The sequence below is a fragment of the Bubalus bubalis genome, chromosome 6 (assembly GCF_019923935.1).
Source record: "Bubalus bubalis isolate 160015118507 breed Murrah chromosome 6, NDDB_SH_1, whole genome shotgun sequence".
Lineage (NCBI taxonomy): Eukaryota > Metazoa > Chordata > Mammalia > Artiodactyla > Bovidae > Bubalus > Bubalus bubalis.
In genome coordinates, this window is record NC_059162.1 from 17,861,152 (window position 1) to 17,877,624 (window position 16,473).

At 43.8% G+C, this 16,473-nt stretch overlaps 1 long non-coding RNA gene across 1 annotated transcript; it reads right to left on the reverse strand.

Moving 5' to 3' along the window:
- Positions 1-2,922: 2,922 nt before the first annotated feature.
- LOC123334224 lies at positions 2,923-5,193 on the reverse strand. The gene is made up of 2 exons (XR_006552055.1): positions 4,973-5,193; positions 2,923-3,721 (listed from the first exon to the last, which is right to left on the reverse strand). It is a non-coding gene; the product is annotated as an uncharacterized LOC123334224 (long non-coding RNA).
- Positions 5,194-16,473: the final 11,280 nt, after the last annotated feature.

Here is a 16,473-nt window from a genome sequence, read left to right on the forward strand (position 1 = left end):
GGAAACAGTGAGAGACTTTATTTTCTTGGGCTCCACAATCACTACAGATGGTGAGCACAGCCATGAAGTCAAAGACATTTACTCCTTGGAAGAAAAGCTAAGACCAACTTAGCATATTAGAAAGCAGAGACATTACTTTGCTGACCAGGTCCATATAGTCAAAATGATGGTTTTTTCCAGTAGTCATGTATGGATGTGAGAGCTGGACCATAAAGAATGCTGAACACCAAAGAACTGATGCTTTTGAACTATAGTGTTGGAGAAGACTCGAGAGTCCCTTGGACAGCAAGATCAAACCAGTCAATCCTAAAGGAAGTCAACCCTGAATATTCATTGGAAGGACTAATACTGAGCTGAAGCTCCAATGCTTTGGCTAACTGATGTGAAGAGTTGGACTCCTTAGAAAAGACCCTGATACTGGAAAAGATTGAAGGCAGAAAGAGAAGGGGATGACAGAGGACGAGATGGTTGGATGGTATCACCGACTCAATGGATGTGAGTTTGAGCAATCTCTGGGAGATGATAAAGGACAGGAATCCTGGCATACTGCAGTCTATGGGGTCACAAAAGGTGGGACACAACTGAGGGACAGAACAACAACAACAAAAATTGCACACCACTCCCCTTCAACCCCAGGTGGCAGATACTATTCTCTCCACTATTCAGATGAGAAAAGTGAGACCTGGAGTAGCATTAAGGGTGGATCTGGGATCCAAAACCAGTATGCTGGAGACAACAGAAAATCTGCAAAGTGGTCCGTACATAAGCACATGTGTACACATGCTAATTATGATCATTAGTGGAGCCCAAAGAGGCAAAATTAAACCTTCTGTTAAGCTGCTGAGTGAGGTGGCATGAGGAAAGAGAAGTAAAAACCCAAATGAGAGGTTTAGGGGCAGGTCAGGTATGAGAGTCATGAGAGTAGATATATGGAGGCTCTGCTGAATAACATATCTCACTATGGGGAAATGTTTAAAACTGCTCATCATTTATTTTCAGGGGGTTCTGTTAAGATTTATACAGCTTTTCAATGCTTTTTGTGGGTCATACTTGAATTCTGTTGAATGCAGCACTCTGGGGGAAATGTTTACACTGGAGCCACTCTCCAGCTTTCAGTGGTGTTCAGTTGGTGTGGTCCACCATGGACCAGGGCTGAGACCCAGGAGGGCTGGCCTCCTGGATACACCTGGACTCTCACCATTGGCTCATGCTGTACCTGATTCTGGAAGGTGCTCCTCCCTGCCTACCCAAATCCCATTCTGAAGCCCCCTTGTACAGGTGTTCCTCTTGAACAAACATTTTCTGGGAGCCCTGTGGTGGATGCCATGATGACAGAGATGGCCAAGTTCTCCTTTCTTCCTGCATTAGCCCTGGGTATTCTCTGTTTCATCTGAATTCCAAAGACATAAATGATGTATCTACAGTTTCCAAGTTATCCATTAGTAAGAATCCATCTCATCTAATTGTTCTTTGTTATCTTGAGGATCTCAGCTTGTTCTTCTTACAGGGATTATCAAACCAAGAAATTTGAAGCCTAGTTATGTTCTTCTGTGTTTTCACAGCACCTATCACTTTCTATGCAAATAGGATGGGAGGTGCTTACCAAGGAGCCACTGATGGATCGATAGATGGGATAGATGGCTTGGTGATGGATAGATGGAACATAGCCGAAAGGCATGAAAAGGAACAATAGAGAAAGAAGAGACAAGTCAACCAGGGAAACAAAGATAAAGCGTCAGTATTCAGCTAATTCTGAATTCTACAGAATCTGTAATATATGTTTGGGATAATTCAGACTTTTAGTTTATGTTATTTTCCTTTCTGGCTCCTTTTGGATACTTCTGTTAGTTCTCAGTGACTCCCCTGTCATGAAAAGGGAGGTAGGCATGAAAACAGAGATTCAAATACCCCTATTTGTGGACTATTTTGTGAGAGAAGGATTTGATGGAAAGGTATGGGTATAGTGAAAGCAATAGAAACAAGAAGCTTGGATTACCTGGGGGTCTGAATTATCAGATTATCTGCATACCCCAAGAATTTAGGGAATTGCAAGTTGGAGGGCAGTGAGAGAAAACTAGCCCAAGAGAATCCCTGCAGGGGAAACAATGGGGGCTACAATTTTAATAAATATTGGGAGTAGATATCCTAATTATACATTTGGCTAGCTTTAAGAAACTTTGATCTTTTCTTTTACTTATGGGAGAACTTTTTAAAATACATTTTAAAAATAATATTTCTTTATTCTTGGCTGTGCTGCATCTTCACTGCTGTGCAGGCTTTTCTCTAGTTGTGACATATGGAGGCTACTCTCTAATCACGGTGTGCAGGCCTCTCATTGCAGCGGCTTCTCTTGTTGCTGAGCCCGGGCTCTAGGGTGCACAGGCTTCAGTAGTTGCTGCACATGGTCTCAGTAGTTGCAGCTCCAGGGCTCCAGAGAACAGACTCAATAGTTGTGGCACATGGGCTCAGTTGCTATACAACTGAATCAGGGATTGACTTTGTCTCCTGCATTAGCAGGTGGATTCTTTACCACTGAGCCTCCAGGCCCACCAGCCCTTGGAATGTGTTCTTTGAAATACAACTTACTTGCTTCAATCCTCTTCTCTATTATGTAGTTCCTGGCTGAGCATTCCATTACTCTTTCTGCACCTTACAAGGATAAGGATTTTTTTTTTTTTTTGCACTTGGGCATCATATCCCCCTGTTTCTAAGGGGTGCTTTCATTGTCCGTGGATGGGGGATGTGTTTGCATGGTGCAGAAGTGTCCATCTCTTCTCCTCACCTTGGCAGGACCCCAGTAAATGTTCCTCAGCTCAGAAGTGCATCTCCCCATGCCTTCTCCTCCACCTGTATCCACATACCTAGCCCTCCTAGGGCTCTGGGTTAGCAAACAGAATGCAAATAATCGAACCGAGACATTAATGCCAGAAGAATTGTGTTTAATTGTTTGGAAAACAGGAGTAGCAAATGAAGGGTGAAAGAAAAGGGTGTCTGGGCATGCTGCCCAAGTTTCCAAGAAGCCGACAGGGTGATGTAGATACATGTCAGCAAAGGTGATGTCGGTTTAGAGCCAGATCCTCATCTGAGATGGAAATTGCAGCTGCTAATTAATAAGAGGTTGAGATCCAGGAAGCTGCCATCCTGTTGTTGCTGCCTTTTCTTGAACAGTGGCTGCCTCCAGGAACCGGGGTTGAGTGGGGCTGACAGCTGACTGAGAGAGGGGAGTGGGCTCCATGCTCTCTGTTCTCCTGGTGGATTAGCCCTTGGCCTCATGCATGGGCAGACTCCTTATTGGACTTCTGGCACTGCTGAAGGGGTGAGTGCTTCTGTTGGCACTTGGGGGCATAGGACTCCTTGCACTTGGGTGGAGGCTGGCAAGGCTCCTTGGTCTGCTGAGGCAGGGCTCAGCACTGCTTCGGTGGGGGGTAGCACTGCTTTGGTGGGGGGCAGCACTGCTTTGGTGGGGGGCAGTACTTCTGGGGTGGGGGGCAGCACTGCTTTGGTGGGGGGCAGCACAGCTGGGGTGGGGGGCAGCATTGCTTCGGTGGGGGGCAGCACTGCTGGGGTGGGGGGCAGCACAGCTGGGGTGGGGGGCAGCATTGCTTCGGTGGGGGGCAGCACTGCTGGGGTGGGGGGCAGCACTGCTTCACTGGGGGGCAGCACAGCTGTGGGGGAGCACACTGCTTCTGCTTCTGCTGAGACATTCTGGGCCGGATGTGCACTGGAAGCAGAAAGACACAGAAGTGAGGAAGGCTGGAGCCTTAGAGGGACTCTTCCTCAGAGAACCTCCTGCCCTGTTCACACCCACCCCACTTTGACCTTGCCCTGGTGGCTTCACTGATTTAAGGTGTGTGTATGCATGTGTGTGTGTCCATATAAATTGTTGCTACAGTTTGTAAGCCATTTCAAGTTTTTTGTTTTTTTGAGACAAACCTGGGAGGAAAGAAGGAGAGAGAGAAGGGAGGAAAATGGGAGAAGAGAAAAGGAGCGAGGTAGAAGAAAACAAAGATGTAAAAAGGGAGAGAAAGAGGAGAGAGAAGTAGAGAGTAAGAAGGAAAGACAGCGAGAAGGAGAACAAAAAGCAATACACTGCCACAGCAAAAATTGTGGAATATGGAACCGGATTTCCTGGGAGCTGAGTCTTGGCTAAACCATTAACCAGCTGTGTGAGTTTGAGTTACTTAACTTCTTTTTCTTAAGGTCGTTGGAAGCACTAAATGAATATATAAGAATCCATACAGACAAACACACATACATACACACATAAACATGCATATACACACACAAGAACCAGCACATGATGAGTACTGTTGTAAGGATTTCAACTTATTAAATCAATTTCTAACAATTTTAAAAGGCTAACAAGGAGCATCTTAACCACTCTCTAAGAGAATTTGTAGAAAATGGGAATCTAGCTCAACACTTAATCATAGTTGAGGAAAGCAAAACTCAGAGAGGGAGGTAATTGTTCCATAAGCACTCTGCACAGGGGGCTGGAAGCAGCCGTCCCCAACTCTCAGGGCAGGATGTGGCCACTGTGCCACATGGTCTTGTCCCTGCTGCTCTGAGCTCTCAGGGGCCTTGTACCCCTGATCCCTAAGGCGTTCTCCTTCTTCCCTGCATTTACCATTCATTTAAGGGCAGCTTTACCCCTGAGCTGGTTTCCTCCCTTTCATTTTACCCAGCCCTGCTCAGCACCTGGCCACACACAAACTCACACCACACACGCCGCCAGTAGCCTCAGACATGGGCCTCTCGGTAGACCCTCCTCTCCCATCTCAACCCAACTTCTAGTACCCTTCAGCTGTTGACTTGCAGCCCAAGATAGGTTGGTCTCAAATGATACATAGGAGAGAGATGCCCAAATGAGGCCTCTCTGACCAACCACCCAAATCTCTGGCCTCAGTTCCCAGCAGAGTTGGCACCATGTGGAGCCAGGCTTCCAAGAGAGGCGCTCCTTTGTCAGACTTACCTTAGTTCTCTAGCCACTGGAGTGTGGGGATGCTGAAGGATGCTGTGGGATGCTCTGAGCCTGTCCACCTTTTATACGTCTCGAATCCCTGTCTGAGGCCATGAGGTGGCCTAGGATTGGGGCATCCTAATTAGGCCCTAGTCACAATAGAATGTACCTTCCTCAAATTCCAGGTTTTAGTCACCTCCTAGGCTGGCAACTTCCTTCTTGGTTTGGCGGGACTTGGGGATGACGGTACCTTCACTCCGGCCCTGGCCCCACCTCTCCATCACTTTACAAGGCCTGGCTACCTCAGATTTCCAAACCCACTCGTGACTTTTGACTTAGAACCTTGGCATCTGGGATGGTCCCAAGCATTTAGGACAGTGCTGGGTGTGAGGGGGTGTGAGGGCAGTGTTCTGAGATGTTCCGGTTGATGGGGTGAAGGGTGGGCCAGGCAGGGTACACAGAAGCGCATTAGGGAAATGACAACTGAGGGGTGAGTGGCTCTCTGGGAAACTCATTAAACTCATTATAGCTCTGAACTTGACTTAACCTAGGCTCAGAACCACATTCAGCCTGAACTGGTGAGAAAACAGGGCAAGTGGCTTTGGCTTTTCACCTTTGGTAATACAAGGGAAAAAATGGGGGCTGCAGCCCTCTGTCCTGCCTACCACTGAGAAAACCATTAGGCTTCATTAAGAGAAACGGGGTGGTAACAATAGACAGTACCTATCTCTTTATCTTTTTACATATGTATAAGATACCCAGACTCCAGGGTTCTCAGGAAAATGATTAGATAGGTAGAGAAGGTGGGGGAGCTGGGAAGCATTGATTTGGAGTGAGCTGCTGGAGGAGTCACCTGGGCTGGCTCCTGAATTCTAAGCTCCTAGGGCTTTAGTCTTGATTCTTCTTTCCCATTCCAGTTAGAGATTGCAGCATGAAGAGGGATGACACAGGGCACAAACATGAATGATTCTCATATCTGACAAAGGATGGAACATATCTTTACAAAAATCCCCCAGACTGGAGCTCTGAGCTTCACCAGAGCCCAAGCTTCACCTTGGGCTCTTAGTATCTTTGAGCCTCACTTTCCTCATCTGCTAAAGAGGCTAACACCATCCTCTTTTTGTTTGCTTTTTTTCATGGAAATGTATTTTACTTTAAATATAGAGGTGTGTACATGTCAATCTCAAACTCCCAATCTATCCCTTCCCCGACCCCACACTTTCCCTCTGGTAGCCATAAGTTCATTTTCTAAGTCTGTGAGTGTTTCTGTTTAGTAAATAAGTTCATTTGTGTCATTTTTTTCAGAATCTGCATATAAGCTATATAGTTTCTATATAGATATCATATAGTGAAGTAAAGTCGCTCAGTCATGTCTGACTCTTTGCGACCCCATGGACTGTAGCCTACCAGGCTCCTCCGTCTGTGGGATTCTCCAGGCAAGAGTATTGGAGTAGGTTGCCATTTCCTTCTCCAGATCTTCCCAACCCAGGGATCCAACCTGGGTCTCCCACATTGCAGGCAGATGCTTTACCATCTGAGCCACCAGGGAAGACAGATATCATATAGTTAGTATGATAACTTCCTGGTCCACCTCTGTTACTGCAAATGGCATTATTCATTCTTTTTAGTGACTGAGTAATATTCCATTGCATATATGTATTGTATATGCCACATCTTCTTTACCCAATCACCTGTTGATGGACATTTAGGTTGCTCCCACATCTTAGCCATTGTAAACAGTGCCACAATGAATATTGGGGTGCATTGTATCCTTTTGACCTATGTTTTATTTTTTTTTTTTTCTGGACATATATGCCCAAGAGTGAGACTGCTGTATCCTAATGGTAGTTCTATTTTTAGTTTTTTAATGAACCCCCATACTGTTCTCCATAGTGTCTGTACCAACTTACATTCCCACCAGCAGTGTAGGAGGGTTATGTTTTCTCCACACCCTCTCCAGCATTTACTGTTGGCAGATTTTTTGATGATGGCCATTCTGACTGGTATGAGGTTAATATCTCATTGTAGTTTTTATTTGCATTTTTCAAATAGTTAGAGATGTTACACATGTTTTCATGTGTCTCTTGTCCATCTGTATGCCTTCTTTGGAGAAATATCTATTTAGGTCTTCTGCCCATTTTTTGATCATGCTGTTTGTTTTGATATTGAGCTCCATGAGCTGTTTATTTTGGTTATTAGTCCCTTGTTGGTCACGTCATTTGCAAATATTTTATCCAATTTTGTGGGTTGTCTTTTGGTTTTGTTTACGGTTTCCTTTTCTGTGCAAAAGATTTTGAGTTTAATTAGGCCTCATTTATTTATTTTTGTTTCTATTTCCATTCTTTTTGAGGTAGATAAAAAAAGATCTTGCTGTGATTTCTGTCAGAGAGTGTCTGCCTATATTTTCCTCTAAGAGTTTTACAGTATTCAGTCTTACATTTAAGTCTTTAATCCATTTTAAGTTGATTTTTGAGTATGGTGTTAAAGAATATTCTAATTTCATTTTTTTCACATGTCTGTGTCCAGTTTTCCCAGCACCATGTATTGAAGGGACTATCTTTCCTCTATTTTATAGTCTTGCCTTCTTTGTCATAGATTAATTGGCCATAGGTGTGTGGGTTTATTTCTGGGTTTTCTATCCTGTTCCACTGATCTATATTTCTGTTTTTGTGTCAGTACCATGCTGTTTTGATGACTGTAGCTTTGTAGTATTGTCTGAAGTCTGGAAGCCTGAATGTCAGTAGCAGTAAAAGTTATCATGGGCAACGTAAGTAAAGTATGTGCATAGTGTTTGGTGCAAAATAAGTGTTCAACAAATGTTGAATGTTTCATTGAGTAGGGCTATGAAGACTAGGACAAAATATACTCTCAGAAGTAAGGAGTAGGTTGTTATAACATTTGAAGGCAAGGAGTGGCGCTTGCTACCAGTGTCATAAGCCCTTAACTGAAAGGAATGAAAATAGGCAAGCTAGTCCTGAGGACAGTACGTTTAGCCACAGTTCTGCTGAAAGTCTTAGAATATCCCTAAGTCTTGGGAAGTCACATTGCAACACTACAAGGAAATCTAACACATGCTTGGAAATCAATGGTTTCTCACCCTGGGACTCACTGAGAGGGCGGGCTGTGCACGGGTGAGGCACTGAGGGAGGTACTCAGAAGAATCCAGGTCTTCCTAGGAGAAGAATCCCTTCTGCCTGGTGTCATTCTGATGAAAGCAACCCCAGATAGCCTTGGAGAGGGATTTCGGCTCAGGTCCCTAGGAGCAGAGAAAAAAGGTCATGTGGGTCAGCTACCCTGGGATAACCATTAATTCATCAAGAAGCAGGATGCTCACACCATGTACTGGGTGCTACCCCTGTGTTAGAAACGGTTGTGAACAAGGAAAGCCAGACCCTTGCTGGTTGCTACACTGCATCACATTCTGTTCTCCCCCTTCTCCTTCCAACTCTTTGGTATTTTTCAATTGTTTGGTTTGGGTTAGCTGAAGAACTCAAATTCAGATGTTACAGTGACAATGACTGCATAACTAGAGAAACTGTGAACATCATCTAATCCGTGAGTTTGGGGTGTTATATCCTGTCAATATTTTCCTCTATTGGGCCCCCACTACCCAGATCAGATTTTTTGTGCTGGAGTCAGCTATCTCAAGAACGCATTACATAGTATTGCTTCTACCACCAGAGAGCAGAAGGAATGGATAATCCAGAAGAGACAGATAAAACTAAATGCTTATCCTGAGCATTTGGAATGGTATTGTTCACTGACTTTCACTAGCATCATTCTTTCTTTCTCCAAGCCTCTGTCTCTCATGCAGACAGGCTCACACCACACACACACACACACACACTCACATATACACACGTGAGTCTCTCCCATACTCTAGCACTGAGTGTTTGTGGGGCATAAAACCAGTTCTCAGGAAAGGTGATGGGATGGGAGGTGGCATTTTTAACGAATTTCCAAAACACATGTACATACTCACTACTTACTGTTGGTCATGTCTAGCAGGCATATGACCCTGCTTCCTTTGCATGGCTCCCATACCCTAAGGCTCCATATGGCTCTTGAGCACATTTTCCCCCTTCAAGCATCCCTTGGTATTCATCTCATCCTCATTTTACTTGCATGAATATGAACATGCTGGTGAGGCAGTAGGGATGAGAGGTGGTAGGTAGGGGACTTTACTCTCCAGGATGTCTTTGTTTTGCAAATAGACACTTGCTCACTTGGTTGCTTGATTTCTAGTTCTAGGCACCTGGTAGCACATCCTCCCTGAGAAAGACCAGGACCTAGATGCATAGAAGGCCAAGGGGCTGAGTTCTCTAGCGATCTAGTCAGTCATCAAATATACAGGAAGCAAACACCATACCCAGGCTGGGGAACTGAGTGACATCCAAGCCCAGCCCTCAAGGAGCAGATGACCTCCATGGGGAGACAAATCCACCCCAATGCGACAGAAGCACTGGATCTGGGAGGCAGACATCATGAGTCAGGAGGGATGATCTGGAACAAAGTAGGCTCAGGACTCAGAGGAGTGGTCACCCCTCTGGGCTGGGTCAGTGTTGGCATGAAGCATCAGGGCGGACAGGAAAAGCTCCTTGGCAGTGAACTCCTTCAGGGCAGAAACACTGACTTCATCTTTGTATCCTGGTACCTAGCAAAGGTTCCAGCTCAGATTCAGACCTAACTACATTTTTGTGAAATGAATGAGGACATTCTAGGCAAGGGAATATGGACTGAGAAACCATGTGGAAGGTGGGAAGATGCTATGTGTGTTTGGGGGACAAAGAGACCAACTTGGCTAGAGTAGATGGTCAGTGCTAGTGAGCTGTGGGCAGTGAAGTGGGGGCCAGACATCAAGGAAGATGGAATACTCAGGAGAGCTGAAGAGCTGAGGCCAAGAGAGCTGAAATTACAGAGTAGAAGGTGCAATAAGGAGACCTAAGCTTTGATTCTAAATACTGCAGAGGTACCCCCTTATCAAATGCTGTAACATTAAAAAAATTCTATTTGTTAGCTTAGAGAGGCAGATAGTCATTGGCTTGTATTTAGAAGGCATGAGTATATTTCTGGCTCTGACAATAATTAACTGTGTGCTTTTGGACAACTGGCTTCCCCTCTCTTGGGATCAGATTTTTTACTCTGTAGAATATGATAATCCCTAAGGCCCTTTCCAGGTGTAAGCAGTGTGATTTTCCCATAGCAGATGGGAGCCAAAAGAGGGACATAGCTAAAAGTGGTTTTTGAGTTAAAAAAATCGCAGGACAGGAGGACTAAGAGGATGGAGGGAGATAGAAGGAGGAGTCAAGCGGACCCTTCTGCTTCTAAGTGACAAAAATGGGCAGTGCAGATTAGCACTGGGGCGAGGGAGAAGGAAGACAAGATGCCTATTCATACACGTTGTGTCTGGTACAGCAGGATCCCCAGCAAGCTGTGGTTACCATACACTGTATACAAACTGCTGGGTAATGTGTACTCTATATACGCTGTTATATGTTGTGTGTACGCTGCATAGAAACAGCATGTACACACTATGCTGTGTGTATGCTATATAGAAACAGTACATATGCCCTGTTGTCTGAGCACTGGAGGTAAGTGAGTCTACACTGATGGGCAGCAGTAGAGGAGAGGTGATGAGGGGATATGACCACGGAGACTTCACCTGCTGGGAGCCAGGTTTGTGCTGAGCACTTAAGCACAGAAAGCAAAGCAAGGAAGCTCTAGGTCCCAGAGCTCCCATGCTCCTTCCTGGTGGCAGGGCTTGCTCAGGGAACAAGAAAGCACTCTAGACTAGCGGGTGCCAGGACTGGAAGGAGCCCAGGAATCAGACAAAACACTTCCAATGCCTGGTTCAAAGACTGCCAACACATGATATCACTCTCAACAAGTCACTGAGAAATGATAACTGTTACTATATTTTGCAGAGGTTGGTATAAGGTTGTTGACTTTTATTTCTTTGGAAGGTCTTCTTTTTTGTTTGCTTTTTGAGACTATACTCTTTCTAGAGTTATTGATTTTAAAATTACCTTTATGTATTGAAGTGGTCGGAGAAGGTGATGCCATCCTACTCCAGTACTCTTGCCTGGAAAATTCCATGGATGGAGGGGCCTGGTGGGCTGCAGTCCATGGAGTCACTAGGAGTCAGACACGATTGAGCAACTTCGCTTTATTTTTTCACTTTCATGCATTGGAGAAGGAAATAGCAACCCACTCCAGTGTCCTTGCCTGGAGAATCCCATGGATGGGGGAGCCTGGTGGGCTGCCGTCTATGGGGTTGCACAGAGTCGGACACGACTGAAGCAACTTAGCAGCAGTAGCAGCAGCATTGAAGTGGTGGCAACCATAAGAGGCCTTTACTTTTACTTAGAAAAATAAAATGATTACCCTCCTTACTCAATGCATTTTTTAAAAATGTAATTTTAGTTTTTAGTGAAATCCAAAAGCCTGGGCACCATTGATGTGAGTCCATCCAGTCTATTTTTTCCTGACTTTCTCTTCTTCCCTTTTAATTTATTGAAGTATAGTTGATTTACAATGTCATGATTAGTTTCAGGTATATGGCACTATGATTCATACACACACACACACATATATGTATGTTTGTTAATATACATACTTTTTTCAGATTCCTTCCCCTTACAGATTCTTTGAAATATTGATTACAGTTCTCCTGTACAAGTAGGTCCTTGTTGGTTATCTATTTCATAAGGGTGTGTATGTGTTAATCCCAACCGCCTAATTTATCCCTTCTCCCCAGTTTCCCAATCGAAAATCAAAAGTTTAGTTTTCTATGCCTGTGGATCTATTTTTGTTTTTTAAACAAGTTGATTTGTATCTTTTTAAATATATATTTCACATATAAGGGATATAGTATGATGTTTGTCTTTATCTGGCTTACTTACTCAGTATGATAATCTCTAGGTCCATCCACATCTCTACAAATGACCCAGTTTCATTCCTTTTTATGTCTGAGTAATATACCATTGTATTTATGTAACATATCCTCTTTATCCACTCATCTGTCAGTGGACATTTAGGTTGCTTCCAGGTCTTGGCTATTGTACATAGTGCTGCAATGAACACTGGGGTTCATGCATCTTTTCGAGGTATGGTTTTCTTCAGGTATATGCCCAGGAGTGGGATTGCGGGATCATATGGTAACCGTATTTTTAGTTTTTTAAGGAACCCCTATACTGTTCTCTATAGTGGCTGTACCAATTTACATCCCCACCAACAGTGTAAGAGGGTTCCCTTTTCTATACACCCTCTCCAGCATTTATCATTTACAGATTTTTTGATGATGGCCATCTGACCTGCATGAGGTGATACCTAATTGTAGTTCTGGTTTGCATTTCTCTAATAACTAGCAATGTTGAGCATTTTTTCAGGTACCAGCTGGCCAGCTGTATGTCTTCTTTGGAGAAATGTCTATTTACATCTTCTGCCCATTTTTTGATTGAGGGGTTTTTTTGATATTGAGTTTTATGTGCTGTTTGTGTATTTTGGAGATTATTCTTTGTTGGTCACATCATTTGTAAATATTTTCTCCCATTCTGTAGGTTGTCTTTTAATTTTTTTTATGGTTTCCTTTGCTGTGCAGAAGCTTTTGAATAGGTCCCATTTGTTTATTTTTGTTTTTATTTCCATTACTCTAGGAGATAGATCTAAAAGATCTTGCTTTGATTTATGTCAGAGAGTGTTCTGCTTATGTTTTCTTCTAGAAGCTTTTCAGTATCTGACCTTATACCATTGAGTTTTATCACTAACAAACTTAGAAAAGGTGAAATAGAAAAGGGAAGTGACTTGTGTGAGGTCACAATTTATCAAATGCCAGGGAGAGGACTTGAACTCCAGGCACCTGATCAAAAACCAAACCAAATGAAAAGTAACCCATCATACAAAGAAAACAGGACTTTGGCTGATGTCAAAAACCTTAGAAAATTCTCCTCCCTTCCTGAATGGCCCTCCCCACTATCCCCTAAAAGCCAGGCCTTTGCAATTGTGGCAGGACCAGGCTTGTGCAACACCCACACCCCAAGAGTCTTCTTCCAGGCTCTCTTGGTCACAGTGTGAGGCTCTGGCTTGCCCCTCTTGGCCTGCTTCTCTCCTTGGGAGACAGGCTATGGCCTGCACTGTCACATCACTAAGATAGAAACTATTCTCTTGCCTTTAACCAGCCTCTCAGATCAAAAGGATTAACCCCTTCAAGTCACCTTCCCCATTCCTGACTCATAGGAAGCCCCCAGTTGTAAGAAGTGAATAAGTTACCTCCAAGCCCCCCATAGCTGGCTCCTCAGCCACCTGGCTTCTCCATGCCCAGAATCAAGGGTTTCACTGTCATGATATAGGGATGTCCTGGGATACTTTACTGCCCCAGGGATCTAAGGCTTAATCTCATTCTTCAATGGCCCCACAATATGGAATGAGGTCCCTAAATCCTGGAGTTTCCACAGGGATCTGCCTGCAGGCTCCTCTTCTACCTTGGTGATCTCACTCACTCCTGTGCTTCTAATAACCACCTTTCTACTAATGACTCGTAAATCTGTATTTCCAACCAAGGCATCTACCTTATGCTTCCAGTCCATGGCACATCCTGTTGCTTCCTTAGTATCTCAAAGTGCCCAGAAAAGAACTTGTCATCCTTCCCCATTTGCATGCACAGCACACCAGCTACCATGTACCCAGGAGTGCCACCTTTAACTATATCCCACCATTGACCATTCCCTGGATGGGACTGGTCTACTGCCTGGATGTATAATAATCTACATCTATCCCCACAGAAAGTGCTTGTGATTTGAAAAGGGCCCTCCCCTGGTCTGGCCTTCATCAGCTCTTGTCTTGACTGCATTCCCTATCTGTGTTTGTCTAGATGCAAACCATTTTCTACACAGAAGCCGAAATAATAATTTTGAAAGGGAAGTATGGAAAAGAATTTCTTGTTTTAAGGAAATATACACTAATGTATTTAGGGGCAAAGGGGCATCACATCTGCAAGTTACTCTCAAAATGTTCAGGAAAGAGAAAATAAAACAAATAAATAAATAAAGATTATATGCATATTCATGTATGTACATATATATATATGTATGTATAGATACATAGATTGAATGCAGAAGGAGAAGGGAGCATCAGAGGATGAGATGATTGGGTGGCATCCATGACACAATGGACATGAGTTTGAGCAAACTCTGGGAGATAGCAAAGGACAGGGAAGCCTGCCGTGCTGTAGTCCTTGGGGTCACAAAGAGTCTGATACAACTTAGTAACTGAACAACTATATATATATATATATGCCTCAGCCTTCTATTTATGGATACATAGACATAGATATACATATATGCATATCTATCTATATATCTCTCTATACATGTCTTATTTTTTTTTTCTGAAATATTTGTGTATCTCTATATGTAAATAGAAAGAGAGAGAAACATTTAAAATCTGGGTGAATCTGCATGAAGGATATCCAGAAATTCTATGTACTGTTCTTCACACTTTTCCATAAGTCTGAAACTACGTTAAACAAATTTTATTTTTTTTATTTCTTTATTTCTTGGCCAGGCCACATGGCTTGTGTTATCTTAGTTCCCTGAGCAGGGATTGAACTCGTGTCCCCTGCAATGGAAGGGTGGAGCCCTAACCACTGGACCACGAGCAAATTCCCTAAATAAACATATTTTAAACAAAACTTAGCCCACATTATTCTCCTACGGAAAATCCCTCAAGTGGCCCGCATCCCCCTACCTACAGCCTAAAGGCTAAGTTCTCTGTCTCTAGCTTTATCTCACCATCCCTGGCTCATGCTTCTGCCCCATCTACGAGGACCTGCTTACAGCTCCTGGCAGACAACCTGCTGTTTCTCATTGCAAAGTCTTTGCTCACACAGTCATTCTGACGGGAATCCCTGACACTCACCTGGCACAGGGTAAGTGGTTAAGTCAGAGGAATGCTTCACGCTCTGAGCACAGAGGATGGAGCAAGGTGAGCTTTCTGCCTTCCCGTAACCTTTCCCCTCCGGATGGTTATGGTTGTCCCCTCTCTCCCTGCAATACAGGCACGCAGGTTTGTGAGGAACAGCCTATGGTTCTAAGTAAGCTCAAGACAGATAAAAGGAACCTGAGAAATGTATTTGGTGAGATCACAGTCTCCCAGTGCGACCCCTGGACCTTTGGTTTTATGTTTTGTCACTTGGGAAAAGGACAGTTGTCATTTAGTCTGGCCCTGCTCCATTCCTGCTCCATTTCCAAGCCTCCAGGAAGTCCCCTCCAAAGTGCACCAGAGGAGTTTAAGCTGGAGGCCAGGGGGAGGTGTGTGTTCACCTTGTGTGTGCACCCATGTGGGGGAAGGGCTCAGAGGCAGACAAGGTCCTCTTTCCCCTTCCTAGAAGCACCCTTCCCTTCACCCCAGCTTCAGGGCTGCCAGCCGGAAAGTACATCTCATCTGTACCAGCATGAATGAGACACCCTCCCCATGCTGAGCTCCCATGACTGGGTAGAAGGACATCGGCTGGCCTGAAAATTCTGGATCCATAGGATGCTGCATCTGCTCGTACCTTCTCTGATCTGAGAGGCAGCAATTGAGCTGGAGGCCTCTATTTCCTCTGTAGCATTTGGAGAACCACAGGTCCTCTTGGTAGGTTTAGATTCGATGCAGACTTAGGGAAAGATATGATAAGTGGCTTTACACCACCTTGTCTCTCCAAATGGAGAGCTTTGATTGATCTTTCTATGTTGTCTAGAATTAAGGAGACGGGCAAGTGAGAAAAACTAAAACTAAACTGAAGAAAACAAGAAGCTTAAATTGATCTTTGTATTAAAGAACTGAGCCTTAAAAGACAGTGGAAGGGAACTGAGGAATACACCATGTTGAGTGCCTGGTGTTGGTATAGTTTCTATGAAATTTTAGAAAGGAAGGAGACAGATTTTTTTTTAAAGAGGACGTGTTCTGCCAATGATATACGCATCTATCTTGATAGCTGTCTATATCTAGATAGGGTAGTAAGACATATAATTTTAAGAAATTTTGTTCTGAGTGTTAATGGAAACTTTCCTTGGTACTCTTCTAGTGATCTAAAAGTAAAATTTAATTGTTTTCTGAGTTACCTTTTTGGATGTGATAGCTCTCTTATACCAGGCCATAAAACTCCAATTATATGCAGATTTCAAAAAGATTACATTTCAAATGCAATGTGGAGTGTTCTAAAGTTGACCTAACATATTTTAGCTACAGATACAAGGAAATCTATAAACACATTACTACTTAACTATGGAAAATGCATCCTTACAATATTAAAATGTAGGCTGGCTCCTTGGTTCTTAACAAACCTAAAGAGAAATTCATTAAGTAATCAGTTTAAAATACAACACTATTTTAGGTGGCAAAGAATCAGTCAAAGGGGCTGGGGCCTGGTCTCTCAACACTTCTGGGGCTGAGACAAGGCAATGCCACAGATCATGGAAGAGGAGATCCTGAGTGAGGTCCCAGGAGCCTCAGGTCCCAACAGCCCAGCTTCT